This window comes from Bactrocera tryoni, chromosome 3, assembly GCF_016617805.1.
Source record: "Bactrocera tryoni isolate S06 chromosome 3, CSIRO_BtryS06_freeze2, whole genome shotgun sequence".
NCBI classification, from domain to species: domain Eukaryota; kingdom Metazoa; phylum Arthropoda; class Insecta; order Diptera; family Tephritidae; genus Bactrocera; species Bactrocera tryoni.
The window spans coordinates 33,977,741-33,991,823 of record NC_052501.1 but is presented as its reverse complement, the minus strand read 5'-3'; positions in this window follow the sequence as shown (position 1 = coordinate 33,991,823).

Below are 14,083 nucleotides of genomic sequence, written 5' to 3'. Positions count from 1 at the left end.
GGGTTTTTCAGTTTCGTCCGCCACTTCACCCACCGACGTGTGGGCTGATACCCTCCCCCCTTTCTTCATTATCGACCTACATTCTGAGTTTTGTTTTTCGGTAGGAGGACATAGCTACGAAGATTTTAGCCAACAAGATAACGCTTTTTTAAACCCTTTTATGTTATAAAAAATAATGCACCTGTGACGGGTATTATAGCTTCGGTGTAGTCGAATTTAATGTTTTTTCTTGTTGTAATCTATTTTAGGCATATATTTCTTGTGAATTATAAGATGGTGCAATATAACAGGTTTGCCAGCTTTTAGATATAGGCTTGTAACAGCTGTTTTAGTTATTAGGTTTTTAATGAGAAAACACTTTTTCGGAGTTGGTGTTTTTGACAGCTGTTGCTTGATTTAAACTCAATATGGTTTGCCGTTGCATAGAAAATAATACAATTACTTCGGAACGGAATTTCAGAAACTCGTTGAAAAAACTGAGATAGCCACCGATCCCGATTTTCACAAGATGAAGCTGATTCTTGGTGAATGCGTACGTTAAAAACATAATAGTCACATTTTTAGTGAAGATACTCCATAAGCCATTGTTGAGAAGCCGTTACATTACGAGTATCAAAAGGCACGGCTTTAACAGAAGGAATCATTTGTTCATATTTATTCAAGAATGAAACCAGCCATAATATTACAGTCAATGGGAAACGCTAGAGCGTCATGATTAATGGATTTCGTGCCTGAATTGGAGGATGACTTTTGGTTCTAAGAAGACGGCGCTACGTGTCAACGATACAACAAGGGAAGTTCCTTCAGGTACATAATACCGTTGGACTATACCGCGGAATATTCGGCCTCAATCGCTTTAGAATGTGTTCGAAATTTATACCTCTTGGCTGGATGCGACGGTTACTTGCCCGAAATAATTTTTAATATATAATATCAAGCCCTTATATTTTAAATAAAGTCAATTTCTTGGCCATAAGATTAAATTATACATATTCATGTTATTTCGCTTTGAAAACCACAGTATTGAGAAAGTATTAACCTTATGATGGATACAGGTAAAATGAAATACTCTAACAACAGTCGTGCAAAAATTAAGTAGTAGTATCTACCACGTTTATACCAAGTAGGGTGAAAAGTTCGCATCGATCTAAAGAAAAACATATTTTGTAGCTTAATTCGAAATCATTATTCAACACTTATTTAACGACTCATTTTGTCCACTGCAAACATTCCAATTATTTCAAAGTTACTTTCAGTTATATTTTTATTGTTACATTAAAGTCATATGGACACACATATGGAATTGACATGTTTGGAAATCTTGCTAATACTTAGTCCAATTGTAAGTTCTGTTAAAAGTTCAGGCCGTTATAAAAATCAATTTATAACAAATTTTAGATTAAAACTAATTTGATTTAATAATGTACATATATATTAAATGAGCTATGAACAAAAATTTAATCGAAGTAGTTGCACAGTTTACAATGCATACAATACAATAATCCGCTAGAGACCCGGATTTGGACACTTTTTTGGCAAATGACAGAAAAGCATTTGATATTTTTAGTGTTCATTGTTTTATCATTTGCTTGTTTATACTATATGAACAGGACACAAAATTAATATACAAAAAATTTCATTAAGTAATACGTTTTTGATGTAGAGAGAGAAAACGGCCGTGTCGTCGTTGCTATGATTTCTAAATAAAACAATGATGGATTCTTGATTAGTACAAATGTCGCTATCTCAAGAAACTGCAAAACCGAAAATAAAAATTAAATAGAATGACGGAAACTCGAAAATATTTTAAATATTACAAATTTAAATTTTTGCATTTTATGTTCCTTCATGTTATAAAGATATGTACATTTAAACATGTAAGGAAGAGCAAAGTTTCATACTCTTATGACTCACAGGGATTAAAACCAGAGAAGTACTTTCAAGCTGTTAGTTATGTATATGGGTCCAGAGCGAATTTTCACCCGATTTTATTCATTATAAGCACAAATGTGTACCGTTATAATAAAAACACGCTCTCTCAATTTTAGTAACATAACTCACATATTGTCTGATGTATGCGGTATAAAGTCACCCGGAAAGTCGAAAATCTTTAAATTAGGTTGACCCACGGATATACTACTATCAGAAAGGAACTCACTCTGAAGTTCAACCATATATTTTCGGTAAAAAGTGAACTATAGCACTGATTCCATATATTCTGCGCCTAGGATCATAAGGTGGTGGTGGTATTTTGCTTTGGGAATGAATCTGCTCTTTTTCTCGGACTCATGACTAACCTATCACGAGACCGCACTTGAAATGAGCCTCTTTCAAACACTTTATGATAGGAAAGAGCAAATTAATCATTTTGTAATATTAGAACAAAGAAATGTTATTTACCATAAAGCGTCAAGGTCGTGCTAGGCAGTAAAGTGTTTATGAATCACAATAATATAACCATAGTATATTTCCTCTCTTATATTCGTATGGCGTTTAACATGTAGGAGTGTGTTCGGTACGCATGAAATGACTCAATATGAGTCTAAAAGGCCAATAATCGTATTACTGATACTGACGCTATCGTAAAACCGTCAATCAAAATCAAATTTAATGGTAATACGTCGCCGCATTTAATAGTTCGAAACTTTGTGCAATCTGCAAGTAAATATAAACGTCTGTGCGCAAATGCAAATGTCTACCTGTTTTATTACAATCATTCATATAAACATATACATGTCAATTACTAAAAATGCGTCCAAATATTGAACCCTCAGTGAACACCGCATGGAGATGATTGAAATCCGAAACAAACTATAAAAAGGTACATATATTAGGGTGGGTCAAAACAAACGACTTTTTTTCGCTTCGTACTCTGAAAAATTTGTTGATAGACAACATTGAGCTCTTTATTGTAATGGAAAGATCCTCCGCCTAACGGTTTTATATATTTTTCTTTGTGAAAGATGAAAAAGAGATCATTTTTGTAGAGCATTAAATTTCCATGAAACGAGATTGTTTTCAATTAGTTGAATTTTACTAGCTGATGAAAAGAAAACATAAAAAAACTATAAGGCGGAGGACCTTCCCATTACAATTTAGAGCTCATACTTGGGATAGTTTCTTTACAGGTGTCTATCAACCAGTTTTTCAGAGTATGAAGCGAATAGAAAACACTTGGATTTTTTTTTTACACACCCTAATGTATTCGCATGTGTGTGTGCCATTTTTGTATGTATTGTTTATGTAGCGAACACACACGGCAGGGATCAGACAAAAGTCATTGTTAAATAATCTTTTCGAAGCCGCCTAGGAATTTATGGAATGTTGCGGCTTGACGGGTCAACTAGAGTCAACGCATAATTTTACTGGAATACATAAGTATGTATGTATATAGGTACATTGCACATAATTACGAACATATGTACATATATACTTGTAAGTACGAATGCTTGTGAGTGCTTACTAAAGTACTTCACATATGAAAAGGAGATCTCATATAAACATTTTTGGGCAACTAACCAAGGGTTAAGGTTAGATGACCGAATACAGCATACATAACATACGGTAAGATGATGAAATAATTGTAATTCGAGTTGTTAACCATATATATAGTACATGTAATCAGTAATAATAATATTTAGTAAAACATTTAGAATAATACCTCAATTCCATAACTAAACGAGCAACACAAAATCGGATTGTTTCTCGAGGTTTATTAAGAGGAAAAATGGCTTTCCAATGTACATATGTATGTATGTATGTAGATACAGTACCATATATGTACATGTATTCTTTACGGTAGCTTATATTTTAATACAAATAGTTCTTCAACATTTCTTAATTATAGTCCAAAGGGCGATAAAATAATAATATTTGTTACAGGAGGGGAGCGTACTAAAAACAGTTACTTCTCAGCCTAAATTAGAGACAATGCCCATCACCATTCCTAAATTGTTTATTAAGTTTAGAAAGTGAATGGTCGGCAAAAATTCCTCTTAACTGTCTCCTCCACGCGGGTGTTGACTGGGCAATGGTTGTCGCTGCTTACAATGTCAAGGTTTCAAGCTGGCTCTGGTCTGGTCTTTATATGCATCCTCAGATGTAGGCGAATGGGCAATGATAATGTGGTACCTAGCGGCAAGTATAAAACGCTAGGGGTAGAGACGCCCGAATCACAAAACTCAGCATGGAAGTTAACAGCGGAACGAGACGGACTGTGATATTAGTCCGAACATCGGTAGAAGACGAGACTGCTGCCACTGGCAGGCACAGCCATCATTTAAGCTGTGTCACCAGCGGCCACACCTCCAATGCAAACTAAACAGGCTACCGAGGGTTCCAACTCTGGTATCAAGTGAAGGTCCCGGAAGAAGCCAAGCAAGGAGGTGTTGAAGGCAAAAGCTAGGTATAAGGCGTCGGTCGGAATATGCAACCGACTCGAAGGCAAGTCCAACCTAAAGGAAGAGGAGTTGAAACGGTTCGCTTGGGCCAGAGAGGAGGTGAAGAACGGCCGGGATTCATCGCATGCTAATGGCATTGCGGAGCATATCACTGGAAAGAAGCAGCGTTCGACGGAGAGCGAATCGAAGGCGCCTTTGAAAAAGAGGAAATGCAGGACGTAGCTGAGAAACTAGACGTTAAGCACGCGGACGACAAACCGACACCGTCCAAGGCAGCCGTGGTAGCCAATGAGGTTGCGAAACGACATTAGATCGTTGCAAAGTGGCTTAGCGGAGTCAAATGAAAATTGAAATGATCTTGAAATGTAACGACGACGCGACGATAACGTGGGTAAGGGGAGCAGTCAGAACGCTTCCGAACCTGTGGAAAGAAGCAAGACTAGAAGTGGTGGACCTCAGCAATATTCCATCGGTGCCTAAGACTGTGGTGACCATACTTCGCGTGGTAAACCCGGTACATACTCTGCGCCTTCTACAACGACAGAATCCAGGTGAACTTCTACACATGACTCCATCCTCCCTACACATGACTCCATCCTCAGTCAATGAAAAAGAAGGCCAAAGCTACATCCCTCAGATCAATAAGGCGGTAGAGGATATTCTGTACGCGATGTTCGGAAAGAAGACGAGGGGCGTTCGAAGTATTTCGGCTCAAGAAGCCCCATCCCGGGGACGGCAACAAAAACTCTTTAGATAAATGTGAAGTGGAAAAGGATCTCGGTGTAGAAATAATCCTTGTCCTACTGATGGTCCAAAACTGTAAGTAATATCGTCTCCACCGAGCTTCTTCTTAACTTCGAGGAGGGCAATAACGGCATTTATTGGTAAAGAAAAATCTATATTCCCGTATTGACTTGAGTCTTTCCACAGATGACCTGACGGTTGTGGCTATGAACGATGTCAAGGATAAGTCTTAACTCCTTGCATCCTGCTATTTTTCAGGTGCAGAAAACGATGACCGAGTATAAAGATCTTCTGAAGGACTACAAAAATTTGGGGCGTGAGTCAAATCGAGAATCTTGGAAGAACTTCTGTGGTGGCTTTGAAAAGACTAACGAGGTGGCGAGACTCAGGAAACTACTATGCAAAAGCCCCGCCTCATCCGGTCTAATTTGCAAAAGTAGCGGAGAGTGGACGGCTGTAAGGACGCGGCAAGTCCTAGATAGTAAGGGAGTAGTGCGGTAAATTTTCTCAAACACATCTTTACGGAGAATAAAATGGAACAGGCAATCCGTTCATTCGACCCATACAAGTCTGCCGCTACGGACGGAAACATTCCAGCAATGCTACAGAATGCGCTCTGTCTAACCGTGCCATGGCTAAAGGCGATTTTTAGGGATGCATTAAGTTCTGCTATGTGCCGCATTCATGGAAGGAGGCTAGGGTAGTTTTCGTATGGAAGGCAGGTGGAAAAAACCTATCAGCCCAACTTTCTTTGTACTAAAAACGTTAGGGGAAATCTTGACATACTCACGCATATCAATAGTGTCCAGTTAATAGGAAGAGGAACTAGGAGAACAAAGCCCCTAAGATAGTGGCATTTGCAGACGACATTGGCATCTTAATAACGGGTAGGTGTCTACAGACCCCAAGAAAACGGATCTGCTGGTGTTCGCAAGAAAGCAAAAAATTTCTCCATAAAGGTTCCCTTCGATAAATTGGACACAACTTTCTCTTAAGAATGGCGTACGGCTAACAACCGAAAACGTGATCAAAATTTCTACTGGCACACGATTGAAGGAACTGTACGAACATGATAGGATTACTAACTGGTCACTGTCCGCTGGCGGCACAAGCCTGCATAATGGGGCTGATAGATCGAGAAGGCGGAAGAAAATATCCTTTTCTCCACAAAAGCTGCTCATTTGTCGGTACGTCCGAAATCAGACCACTATATACTTACTACGTACCATATACCTGTCATACAAACCGAACGCCATCGCTTTAAAGAGCTTGTACGGAAAACGTTTTCATTTGAAAAGATATCTTCAAGAAATTTGGCATGCGTTATTGCCTAAGGCAATGATGAAACCACCACATAATTGTTCGAATCGGATCACTATACAATATATGTAGCTGCCACACAAAATGAGCGATCGGAATCAAGTTCTTTAAAGGAATCTTTTATATTTGTGAGGGGTATTATAGCTTCGGTGCAGTCGAAGTTAACGTTTTTTCTTGTTCCTTTCTTGTTTTGTACTTATCGACCGTACTTCTCAGCTGTTTTGAGAAATTTGCCCACGTCTTTTGCATTTCGAAACAGAATCAAGAAAATATTGTGCGGCGCATTTCGTTTAATTACAAATTTCTACTGACAAGATTAAACCTAAATATTTTATCTCTCGGATTTATTACCAAGAGTTCAGTTCATGTTACATGAATAACTCAAGCACAAAAAAATTACTACATACCGCTGTGGGTAAAAGTTTTACTTCCATTTTTTGAAGTCGTAACAGCGAATTTGAGTTATAATTTCTCCGCTTGCTTTGAAAGAAACAAAGCAAACCGCTCGAGTAAGAGAATATAGTATATCTCAATTTTCTACATAGCGTCGGTTTGGAGCGAGTAAATTGATTCCATTAACTGTCATTTTACTCCGATGGGTTCATGACAGGTGAAGGAACTCAACTTACATTATGTTAACATTATTATCATTACCTAACGCTAATGCCTTCAAATTAATAAGGTGAAGTGCAGCCACTTCAATTTGTCACACCAAAGTTACAATTACGCAAACGCGAATTGGGCAAAATTATAATTGGAAAAGTTCAACAGAGGTCGTTAATAGGTATTTTAATTTGGCTAAGTAAGCTGGATTAAGATATTGTATGCTATTGGAAGGGCTACATTTTAAAGATCTACAAATTAGACGGTGGTAAAGAAAGTTCAAAGGAATCGAACATCCTGTATGGGGATGTAATGGGGAAATGTGTATAATACTTTATACTACTCGTCTAACGAGGTAATGAAAAAGAGACAGCAGCCTCGGATGAAAGAACCCATTTTTGATGACGACCACAGCAAACATGCGTGCACCTGCATTGTCCGGTCCCTAAATTGGGAGAGCCACTGTCCAGATGGTTGATGTCCTCGTAAAAGTAAATGCTGATATCACCGTTCTCCAAAAAAGTTGACGGACGGAACAAGGACGGAGATGAGTAAGTCCATGTAACATTATTCTCCATGCAATCTTAAAAAACAACTGGAAAAAACTAATAGTACCCTTATTTACTATTAGGGTATTATGAAAAAGTTCTAGCATTGGAGAAAATAACTCAGTAGTTAACACTTCGATATAATTCGAGGAAATAAAAGGGCGTTCGATAAGTGCCAAGCGAGAGAGCATTTTGATCAACCATGTCTAAGTTCCCCAAAAATTGCAGGTGCAAGAGATAGCTGAGACAATAAGCTGAGAAATATAAGAAAGCTGTCGACTCACCGGTCAAACACAAACCGCGAGACTACTTAAATTAGTAAGTTTCATATAGACTCTGTCAATAAATAAGAAATTTCCTTTTGTTTCGTACACAGACAATTTTTGACGTTTCAATGTTTGTGACCTTCGTTCGAAAGTCAACTGAGACAACAGACAACAAGCTGAAGGCTTAAAGATGTGGGTTTATATGGAAGATGCCCTACTAAAAAGCCACTATTAACACAAAAAATTAAGACTAAACGACTTCCGTGGGCTAAAAAGTATCAAAGTTGGTAATGATTGGCAACAGATTATGTGGTCTGACGAAAGCAAATTTAGTTTCCAGATCCCACAAAATTTGCTTTACGTGCGCAGTTCAGGTAGTGAGGGGTTCCAGGAAAAGTGTGTAGTAAAGAAAATTAAGTTTCCTCATAGACAAATTATTTGAGGCTGCTGTACCATGGTTTGGGACTTCTACAACTTGTTGATGGAATAATGAATGCATAACAATATGCGACAGTGATTAACAGCTTTTTGGTACACGCAATTGAGAGCATTATTTTTATACGAATCGCCTAATTTTCTAGGACGACTCAGCGCCGAGCTATCGTGAAAAATGACTAAGTTTAGAGTGGAAATAGATCTTGTATAAAAGGTGTATATGATCTTATTCAGCTCAGATTTTTATTTTTAGTTGACTAAAACATTCAAGGAAATAAGGATTCAACATTTGGGTTGGCCTACAAACTCACCCGAATTCAACTCTGTTGAGCATTTATGGCACATAATGAAAAGTGAAGTGGCTAAACAGAAGCCAATCAATAAAAGTCAATTGATAAAGGCTTCAGAACTGCTTTGATAGGGTCACGTTATAAGGAAATCAATCTCAGTGAATTTTATGCCTTCAAGAATTATGGCAGTTATTGAGGTTAAAGGAAGAACGACTCGTTATTGGTTCAATTCTCTTCACATTGTTTTACATTCTTGCAGCCAGTTGCTACATATATACATACATATGTTTGTATAAATGATCAGGATGACAAGAAAAGATGAAATCCGGTTGACTGTCTGTCTTTTCGTCCGTCTGTTCATGAAAGCTGTAACTTGAGTAAAAATTGAGATATCTTGATGAAATGTAAGTTTGTAGGTTTCTAAAAAAATTTCGAGTTCGTAGATGGGCGTAAACGGACCACTGCCACGTCAACAAATCGCCATTAACCGAAAACAATAAAGTGCCATAACTGAGCACTAAATTAATATATAAAGCTTTAATTTGGTATAAGGGATCGCAGTAGATTTTTGAAAAATTTTGCGTGGCCCCGCCCTCTAACAAGTTTAATGTATATATCTCCTAAACCACTTAAGCTGCAACAACCAAATTTACTGATAACAATTTTTATAAGAACTTCCATCGACGTCATGAAAATGAAAGAAATCGGAGAATAAGCCGCTCACTTCCTATATAACGGTACTGTTAAAAACTAATTAAAGCGTGATAAGTCACTAACTAAGTACGGCAGAGACATTAAATTTTACCACCGATATAGTATGAGAGAGTTTTATGGGAGCTGGTGTGAAAATTGGACGATGGGCGTGGCTACCCACTTTTCGGTGAAATCCCATATGTCAGGACCAACCAACCGATTTCGACAAAATTTTGGATGTGGCATTCTTCTTACATTCTTATGTCAAATAGTGAAAATGGAAGAAATCGGACTACAACCACGCCTATTTTCCATATAGCACAATTTTAAATTCCACTTGATTCGTTCAGTTTGCAGTACACAAATCAAGAAGCAATTAATATAACGGGATAAAACTTGGCACGAATAATGTTTTTAGTGTTTGCAACCTTATGACCAAAAATTGTTTAAATCCAATAAAAACTGTTCAAGGATCTAGGTACTGAATATTTAGACCTCAGCAGCTATAGTTGACTTTTGATCGAAAATGCCGGTCAATGTGTGATATATATAACTGAAATTGAGGGATAGTCCTTCTCTTATAAAGGTATGTCTGTATGTCAAAAATGGATTGAATCGGACCAATACTTAGCCCCCATATACATACTTAATATAAAGATTTTCGAACTTCGGGGTCACTTTGTACCGTATATATCGGCCAATACGTGAGTTATCCCAATGAAAATAAGAGAGCGTGTTTTATTCATAACAGTGTATCTTTGTGCCTAAAATAGATAAATTTGAGCGAAAACTCAAACTATATAACTAATATCAGGATTTTCGAACACATCCGGCTGACTTTACTCTATACGATTGGTTTTACACCTTAAAGTATTGCCCTGGCTTTGATTCTTGCGAGTTGCAAGAGTAGGTATATAAATGAGAGATAAAGAGTATATAAATGTTGGGCTGAGTCGACTTAACCATGTCCGTCTGTCTGTCTGTCCGCCTGTCTGTATATATATGTATATACGAACTAGTCCCTCATTTTTTAAGATATCGTTTTGAAATTTTGCAAACGTCATTTTCTCTTCAAGAATCTGCTCATTTGTCGGAACTGCCGATATCGGACCACTATAACATATAGCTGTCATATAACCTGAACGATCGGAATCAAGTTCTTGTATGGAAAACTTTCACATTTGACAAGATATCTTCACGAAATTTGGTGTAAATTATTTTCTAAAACAACTATGTAATCTCCGAAGAAACTGTTCAGATCAGCTAACTATAGCATATAGCTGCCATAAAAACTGAATGATCGGAATCAAATGCTTGCATGGGAAACTTCCTCATTTGACGACATATCTTTACGAAATTTGGTATGAGTTATTATTGATAGAAATAATGTAATATCGGAAGATATTGTTCAGATCGACTCACTACAGCATATAGCTGCCATACAAACCGAAAGATCGGAATCAAGGGGTTGTATGGAAAACTTTCGTATCTGACGTGGTATGTTCACGAAATTTGACATGGATTACTGCTTAAGGTAATAATATAATCTCCAAAATTTTTCAGATCGGGTTGCTATAGCGTATAGCTTCCATACAAACTGAACACATATGTAGTTACTAAAAGAAATGCACTTTTCTTTTTTCTTATTTTTTTTTTATTTATTGGTTATTCCCTATAAGAACCCTTTTCGAGAAAAAATTTTTGGACAACAAATTTACACTATGCGGACAAACAACAAGAAATGGCCCTAATATTCTCACTCTGTAAACAAATTGCTCATATGGCCTTATTTCGATTATGTTTGGTGGTGCGTTTTTATTGGCCGCAAGTGTATATATGTATGTATGTATTTATATAAATGTGAATACATGTATATTCAGTATGACCGAGGGACTCAATTAAAAATTAATTTCGAGCCGAAGTTCTAAGGGAATTTTACAAAAAAGTCGGTTTTTTCAACGCTCAGAAAATAACGATAAAAATATGAATGAGAAAAAAAAAATACCAAGGATTACGGCCAGAATTCCGATAGTGAATATCGTATGTACGAAACCTGTTGGTCAATTACATACAAACTTATCATTTTATAGTATGTGTGAGGAATGGGTCTAAATGAAAATGCTTTATTGTTTAATGGGTTCTTTGCATTCCTACACGAGAATTAATTCGAAAACTATGAGTAAAATTATTTAAACTGAAGCGCGTTTTATTGCGTCAACTCGTAAGCGCTTGATACCGGAGATTCTTTAATGTCTGCGAACGAGCGACACTACAATAGGCCAACTAGAAAGAGGAGAAAACTGAAAAGCATACAAACATAGACATTAGAGAATTCAATTGTCTTCGAGGCGGTGATTCAATTTAATCGGTCACTAAGAAAGAAGTGCGTTTGCTTAACGACGTGGAAACATGTTACATAAATAAATAATGCGGCGCATGCGTTCCCCTTCAGGTCAATAATCTCGCATCGTCGCCTCATATCAACAGAAGTTTACTCAAGCCAAGCCTTCGGCGCATTTACGTATTACTCACGACAGCGAGCAGTCTCACAGAAAGGGAAATCACCGTGGAAATGTGCACAGTGCTCGTATGTTTGTACGCTCAAAACCAAGTAACTCCAAATTTCCACTTTCAGGTATCTTTTCATCTTAACTTTTGATTATAATGCATATGGGTAGTGCTTTTATTTATGTAAATGCACCCATACCGCGCTTTACGGCGTAGATATGTTCCCTAAAGCCGTATAAGAAATCAATTATTCGAATAAAATTTAATGGCTTTGGTTTCATGTTTGTTAAAATTAATTTTAATGATATGGTAAACCCAGTTACATTATCATTTAAAATGCATTTTACTTATTTATTTCATTTAAATCGATACATACATAATAAGTACATACATAGAGGATATTTTTGCTCAAATTGGAACACACAAAAATTAAACAACTTAATGTTACTTTAAATGTATGTATGTTTACATTTATTTCATATTTTTAATGGCTCTAATCTTACGCTGATGAAGAAATGATAACTTTCAGATCAACGTTATCATCACTTGTCGCTGATACGAAACTATGCTTAAGGGGGGAATACCTCTAGTGCCGTCAAAAACAGTAATTTTTTCCACTTCTATTATGGGAGAATTAAAAAATATCACATCCAATATTTTGGCATATATATTAAGAGGTATTATTGAACTACAAAATAAATATTATTTTATGTCAAAAAACCAAAATGGCGGAAATATCAACGATCGCGTTGATTGACATTTTTTGCGGTCGTCAAATTTACCTGTGTTTTTCGATATCAAAATAGTTAAACGATTGTTAAAATGCCATTTTTCTCGACATAGTGCTCTATTAGGAACTTGATCTGGGGCCTATTTCTTCGAAAATATTTGGAGTAAACCAACGAAACTTCGGTAATATATTTTTGATTAGTTTTTCAATTGATTAGAGCGAAATTTGGTTATCATTTTTGAAAATTCTAGAGGTATCTTCCCCTTAAATAAATTGTTCAACGTGATTTGTCTTGCCTTCATCTATATCTCTTCCTCCAGTGATTTATTGCAGTTAATGTCTGAATAATTTTCTCGAGAAACTTTAACTCTACGTTCGAGGACTCTTTTACACATTCTGGCCATACTTTCTTTCAAACACGGTTTATTGTTTTCATTTTAATTCCTTTCACGATTCACACTATCCTTGATTTTGTGGCTTTTCCGAAATTTTTCATTGAAGATTTACCATGGGTTCCCTTATAAATTGTGGGAAATGCAGTTATTGCACGCTGTTCCATTGGTTGGAACAGAGCTATTATATTTTTCAGAAGGTACTCAATCATGTAATATTTTGTTAGTTTGGATAAATCAGTATGATGGTGCATTATCCAAAATTAGCAAAGCCTAAGTTATTGTCTCGCAAATATTTTTTTACTTCCGTACAAAAGTGATTTTTGCACCGAATCCCAAAAGCTTTGGGCATTAAAGCTTTCTTGCTTGATCTCCAATTGACGGGTCATTGATTTTTAATGAGCCTTTCTAGAGGCTATAGATTTTCGGTCAAATATACATACATATGTACATATTAAAACTGGGTTAGCATAAAATCACCCGTGGATTTTCTGTATAGTCATTGACAATTTTTTCTGTACTCAATCCATGGAGTAAATAGTTTTACTTTTTTTTATATAATCCAGTTTCCTTGGCGTGTTAATCTCAAGACATTTAAAGGTTCAGCAGATTGCGAACAATGCAGAGGGAATCACTGGTTCGTATTCTTCAAAAATGAAGCCGGCCATACTGTTATAGTCAAAGGGGAACGCTATAGAGCCCTGATTAATAACTTTTTCGTGCCTGAATTGGAGGATGTTGATGTGGACGACATTTGGTTCCAACATACATCCAACGGACGATTGACAAACGGCCCCAATTGCTGTAAAAAATTGCCGAATTGGAATTTCGCTGAAATTTAATCGCGCCAGCCGCGGCGGTCGCTTGCCCGAAATAATTTTTAAACATAATGACAAACCCTTATATTTATAGTAAAGCGTTTTATTTCTTATTGAAAACCACATGTCTAAAAAACACCCCTTAGTATAGCAAACGTTTATCAAAATATACATATATGTATGTGACCTGGTCTACGAAAAGGAAGCTAACGCGCGAAAACTAGTTTCCTGGGAAAAGCTGTTAAAAATAATCGTCAGTTTCTCGTTATCTCATCAATTGTTCTCCATTTTTTACCACTTAAGCCCCCTTTCCGTAGACCAGGTCACATATGCAAT